At 39.9% G+C, this 6,630-nt stretch overlaps 1 pseudogene; it reads left to right on the top strand.

The window, feature by feature from the left end:
* Positions 1–276: 276 nt before the first annotated feature.
* LOC110287208 lies at positions 277–1,300 on the top strand (annotated as a pseudogene).
* The last annotated feature ends 5,330 nt before the right edge of the window (positions 1,301–6,630 follow it).

The raw sequence follows: 6,630 nt of genomic DNA on the forward strand, positions 1-6,630 counted from the left end.
AGGATTAATAGAGTAAATATGGCCATGTTACCAAAAGCAATCTACAGATTCAATACAATCCCCATCAAAAGTCCAACTTCTATGGAGCTAGAAAGAGCATCTCAAAATCATTTGGAATAACAAAACAAACAAAAAATAAAACTAGGATAATGAAAACTATTCTCAACAACAAATAAAATTCTGGTCGGCCATCTTGTGGGAAGAGCTAAAGCAGGCGCTTTTGGCTCGGCTTGGTCCACTGCAATCCGTGGAGGAACGCGCCGCAGAGCCACCATCATGGCTGGGCACCTACAGGAAGGCTTCGGCTGCGTGGTCACCAAACGATTCCACCAGCTATTTGATGACAAATAGGACCCTTTTGAGGTACTGAAGGCAGCAGAGAACAAGAAAAAAGAAGCCTGGCAGGGGCGGCGTTGGGGCCCCTGGGCCAAGAGCGTGGCTCAGGCCACGGCCCAGACCAACTCCAATGCGGAGGGCAAACAGTTGCATAAAGAGTCCCAGAAAGACCGCAAGAACCCGATGCCCCTCCCCCAGCGTTGGCGTGGCCCACAAAAAGGACGAAACACAGCCGCAGATGGCGCTTAAGAAAGAAGGAATAAGGGGAATTGGAAGAAGACCTGATCAACAACTTCAGGGTGATGGGAAAATAATTGATAGGAGAGCAGAAAGGCGACCACCCCATGAAAGAAGATTTGAAAAGCCACTTGAAGAAAAAGTGGCCTGAAGCATGAGGACAAACTGGGAGGTGGCGGATCTCACAACTGGGGAACTGTCAAAGATGAATTAACTGATTTGGATCAATCAAATGTGACTGAGGAAACACCTGAAGGTGAAGAGCACCCTGTGGCAGATACTGAAAATAAGGAGAACGAAGTTGAAGAGGTTAAGGAAGAGGGTCCAAAAGAGATGACTTTGGATGAATGGAAAGCTATTCAAAATAAAGACCGAGCAAAAGTAGAATTTAATATCCGAAAACCAAATGAAGGTGCTGATGGACAATGGAAAAAGGGATTTCTTCTGCATAAATCAAAAAGTGAAGAGGCTCATGCTGAAGATTCAGTTATGGACCATCATTTCCGGAAGCCAGCAAATGATATAACATCTCAACTGGAGATCAATTTTGGAGACTTAGGCTGCCCAGGATGTGGTGGTAGAGGAGGACGCAGTGGGCATGGGCGTGGTGGATGTCCAAACCAAGGCAGCAGGACTGATAAGTCAAGTGCTTCTGCTCCTAATGTAGATGACCCAGAGGCATTCCCAGCTCTGACCTAACTGGATGCCATAATACAACACTGGTTCCTTTGTGAACCCTCCTGTTCAAAGCTTTTGCTTGCTTAAGGATCTCAAACAACTAAGAATTAAAAAAAAAAAAAAAAAAAAAAAGGACTGTCATTCACACCTAAAGACTGAATTTTATCTGTTTTGAAAACGAACTTCTCTAGCTACACAGAAGTAACAAAATATGTTAGTCAGTTTTGTATTTAGAAATGTATTGGTAGCAGGGATGTTTTCATAATTTTCAGAGATTATGCATTCTTCATGAATACTTTTGTATTGCTGCTTGCAAATATGCATTTCCAAACTTGAAATATAGGTGTGAACAGTGTGTACCAGTAAAAAAAATAAATATAAATAAATAAATAAATAAATAAATAATTGGATAAATAAAATTCTGGGTGAATCACCATCCCTGACTTCATGCTATACTATAGAGCAATAGGGATACAAACTGTTTTAGTACAGAAACAGGCAACTAGATTAATGGAATAAAATTGAAGACCTGGAAATGAACCCACACACATATGGTCACTTGATCATTGTCAAAGGAGCTAAAACCATCCAGTGGATAAAAGACAGTGTTTTCAACAAATGGTGCTGGTTCAACTTGAAGTCAACATGTAGAAGAATACAAATTGATTCATTCTTATCTCCCTGTACAAAGCTCAAGTCAAAGTGGATCAAGGACCTCCACATAAAACCAGATACACTTAATCTAATAGAAGAGTAAGTGAGGAAGAGCCTTTAACACATTGGCACAGGGGAAATTTTCCTGAACAGAACACCAATGGTTATGGTTTAAGAGCAACAATCTACAAATGGGACCTCATAAAATTGAAAATCTGCTGTAAGGCAAAGGACACTGTCAATAAGACAAAATGGCACCCAACAAATTGATAAAAGACCTTTACCAACCTTAAATCCAACAGGGGGCTAATATCCAATATATACAAATAACTCAAGAAGTTAGACTCCAGAGAATTAAGCAACCCTATTAAAATGTGTAGTATAGAGCTAAAAAGAGAATTCTCAGTAGAGGAATCTTGAATGGCTGACAAACACTTAAGAAAAATATTCAACATTCTTANTCATCAGGGAAATGCAAATCAAAACAACCCTGAGATTCCACCTCACACTAGTCAGAATGGCTAAGATCAAAAATGCAGGTGACAATAGATGTTAGTGAAGATGTGGAGAAAGAGGAACACTCCTCCATGTTGATGGGACTGCAAGCTAGTAAAATTTTGGAAATCAGTCTGGCAGTTCCTGAGAATATTTGAAATAGTTATACCTAAAGGCCCAGCTAAACTGCTCCTGGGTGTATACCCAAAAGATGCTCCATCATATAACAAGGACACATGCTCCTTTATGTTCATAGCAGCCTTATTTGTAACAGCCAGAAGCTGGAAAGAACCCAGAGAAGAATGGATACAAAAAATGTGGTACATATATATAAATGGAGTACTTACACAGTGATTAAAAATGATGACTTCATGAAATTCACAGGCAAATGGATGGGACTAGAAAATATCCTGAGTGAGGTCACCCAGACCAAAACAAAACAAAACAAAACAAAACAAAACAAAACAAAACAAACACACATGTGGTATGTACTCACTAATATGTGGATACTAACCCAAAAGCTCACAATTCCTATGTTACAACTGACAGATCATATGGAGCATAGAAATAAGGAACAGCAGGGGGTTGATGCTTCAGCATTGAGTGGGGAACAGGAAAGTTGTGGAAGATAGAAGGAGAGGGATCAAGGAATAAACAAAGAAGGAGGAAGGAATAAGAATCTGGAGCTGTGAGAAAGGTATACAGGGTCAGCAATAAAAATAGGTAGTAGGGGGATGAGGAACTGTGAATGACCACTGGAGGGTCCCAGACACCAGAGAAATGTGAGGATCTGGGGAGCCAATGGTATTGACTTTAGCAGTAATGTGAAGAGAATGTGGAGATAGAACAGGTGGAGACTGCCTCAGTAGAGAGGTATGACTCCCATCTCAAAATTTTTATAACCCAGAAATGTTCCTGTACAAAGGAAGAACAAGGACAAAAAAAATGGAACAGAGACTGAAGGAAGAGCCAACCAGGGAACAGCCTCTCCTGGGGATACATCATGTCTGCAGACACCAAACCCAACACTGTTGCTGTGGTCAAAAGGCACTTGCAGACAGGAACCAAGTGTGGCAGTTCTTGGGGACGTCTGGCCAGCAACTGACCAATGCAGAGTTGATGTTTGGAGCCAATCATCAGTTTGAACTTAGGGAACATGGGGGTGGGGATGGGGTCGTAGCTGGGAGAACGACTGGAGGAGCAGAGGGGAATTGCAACCCCATTGAAAGAACAGGGTAAACTGGCCTGACCACCCAGTTTCTCCAGAGACTAGACCACCAACCAAGGAGTGTACCTAGAGGGATCTATGGCTCCAGATACATATGTAGCTGAGGACATCCTTGTCCAACAGCAATGGGAGGGAAGGAACTTGGTCCTGGGAGATTTGATGCTCCAGAGCAGGGGTGGTGCTGGAGTGGTGGAGAGAGTCCTGTGGGTGGGTAATGAAGCACTCTCATACAGGCAAAAGAGAGAGGTGGAGGGCAGATGTAGAATGGGGGTGATGGAGGGGTAACTGAGAAGCAGGATATCATGGGATGGGGGTTGGTGGGGGTAACCAGGAAGTGAGATATCATTTGAGATGTAAATGAATGGAATGATTAATAATAATAAAAGGAAAACAACTGAATAGAAGTGTTACCCATATATGTATAGTAACATATACAGACAGGAATTGTAACACTATATGCATGTGTGTTAGATGTATATCTTAAACCATTATAACATATACTTCTCATATAGTCCTCAGCTTGTGATGCTTTAGCTTCCAGCTTCATTTCTGAACCCCTTTCTGAGTTGTAGAGCATGCTAATTTGTCTGTCTGTTTATTAATCCAATCATACATCCTCGTGTATGTCTAGAGACACGTCATGCCATGGAAATTAATTTATGAGATTATGGAGGCTGAGAAATCCTACTGCCAACAATCTAGTACGCCAAAAAAGGTGGTGGTGTATCTTTCAGCCCTCTGGTCCAAAGCCCAAAGAATCATGGATCCCTATGTCGAAAGGTGAGAGATGATTGAAGATAGTTTTCTCAATTGAAGAAGACAATATAAATTGGGCATCCTCCTACAGTTTTTCCTACTTATGCAATCAAGAATTAAATTATGCATACTCAAACTGGCAAGAACCACATTCTTTCCCCAGTCTAATGATTCTAATGTTAATTTTTTGAGAAACAACTTCAAAATACAAATATGCTATCAGTTATCTCTGTGTTCGCATTAGTTCACTGGAGTTGAAACATAAAATTATAAATTACAGAAACTCTTCAGGAAACTATATTAAATATGCTCCTGAATCTTCTTCAGAGGAATAGATAGGGTGACATATTTGTCCATCAAATATGGTTCCTTATTGTTTGAGGGCTATCCTGCTGTGTATTAACTTTCAGCAAATTCTGTGTGCATCTGTATGCACTTAATAAGGCTTCTGTTTTTCACAGAAAACTGTAATGTAAAGAATAAAGGATCCTCAGGTGCTTGAGAAAAAAACATATACAGGAATAATTTCAGATGATTGCCAAAACATTATAAAGCTGGACAACAGTAGCAATTGCTTTATTATATCTTGCTCTTATGCCTTCTTTATCTCTTCTTTATGCAGTCATAAGTGAATATATATTATAGCATGTGATATTAGAATTACTTTTTAACATTCTCTGATCATTGTATATTTAAAGGAGTTGATTTTTAGTTACATAAGTTCCCATTCTCTAGACAATAATCAATGCAGTCAGTTTTGATTCTTTTTTTCAGGCTCAGGATGGCTGTGTGTATCTGAATTTGTATTGGTCAGCTACTGGTAGAACCTCTCAGGGAACAGCCATACCAGGCTCCTGTTAGCAAGCATTTCTTGGCATCAGCAATAGTGTCTGGGTTTGGTGTCTATAGATGGGATGGATCCCTAGGTGCGACAGTGTCTGGATGGCCTTTCCTTCAGTCTCTATGCCTTTTTTTTTGTCCCTATCTTTCCTTTGGACAGGAACATTTCTGGGTTAAGAGATTTAAGATTCATGGGTGGCCCCATACCTCAACTGGGGGCCAAGCCTATCTACTAGAGGTGGTCTGTACATGTTGTGTCTCCCATTTGTTTAGTATTTCAGCTAAAGTTATTGCTGTTGGGTTCTGGGGGGACTCTTGATTCCTGGGAGTCTGGGACTTTCTAGTGGCCACCCCCAGTTATCCATCCCCCACTGCTATATGTTTTTATTCAATTTCCTGACCCTCTCTTGTCCCTTCCAATACCTGAACCTGCCCCCCTTTTCCCTCCCCCTCCTCTTAAGACCTCTGACTCCAAACATCAACTATTTTGCCAAATATCATATCAGCTCAGAAAGATAAGCTGTTTGTCTTCTTAGAAACAATGATATTAATCAATACATATTATATAAACCCCACAATTTATTTAAAATACAGTTTCTGCCTCTTACAGCAAAAGCAAAGACAGTGGCTCCTATTTAAAATTATGGCTCCAAATTAGGCCTATTCAAAATGTCACCTACAGTTGACAATAATTCTGCTACATAGAACCTATTATTAGTGTTTTGTTTAGTGAGGTGCATTAAAGCCACTCAAGTTTTATAACAGTAAGCAAATACATTTGGGCATGGCGAAGTGATCTAAAATAAGAATAGAACATTAAACAACCTGTTCAAAGAAATTCTAGCAGATGGTCTTATTCTCTAGAAACAAGTATATATTTATTATCTCCCCTTTTTACAGCCAACTGGAAACCTCCATAAGCTGAGAATTGGATACTATACTGGATTTAGTTGTACATATACATTATATCCTAATTTAAAGTATATACTCTATGTACTAGCATTTGTCCAATACAAATATACTAATATTTTAGAAAACTTTCAGGTCTTGTATGGCACTTGGATAAAACATGTTCAAAGATTTTAACACATTTTTTTTTTGATAAATGACTAACACTGTTAAAATATTTTAGCATTGAAATAAACTATTTTGATTCTTCTCCATGATAAATAAGTCTACCATTTTGATAATTCTTTTAGAAAGTCTACTTTACAGGGCGTGGTGGTGCACACCTTTGATCCCAGTACTAGGGGAGGCAGAGGCAGTCAGATTTCTGAGTTCGAGGCCAGCCTGGTCTACAGAGTGAGTTTGAGGACAGCCAGGGCTATACAGAGAGAAACCTTGTCTCGAAAAAAAAAATACAAAGAGAGAGAGAGAGAGAGAGAGAGAGAGAGAGAGAGAGAGAG

The sequence above is a fragment of the Mus caroli genome, chromosome X, assembly GCF_900094665.2.
Source record: "Mus caroli chromosome X, CAROLI_EIJ_v1.1, whole genome shotgun sequence".
In the NCBI taxonomy this organism is placed as follows: Eukaryota; Metazoa; Chordata; class Mammalia; order Rodentia; family Muridae; genus Mus; species Mus caroli.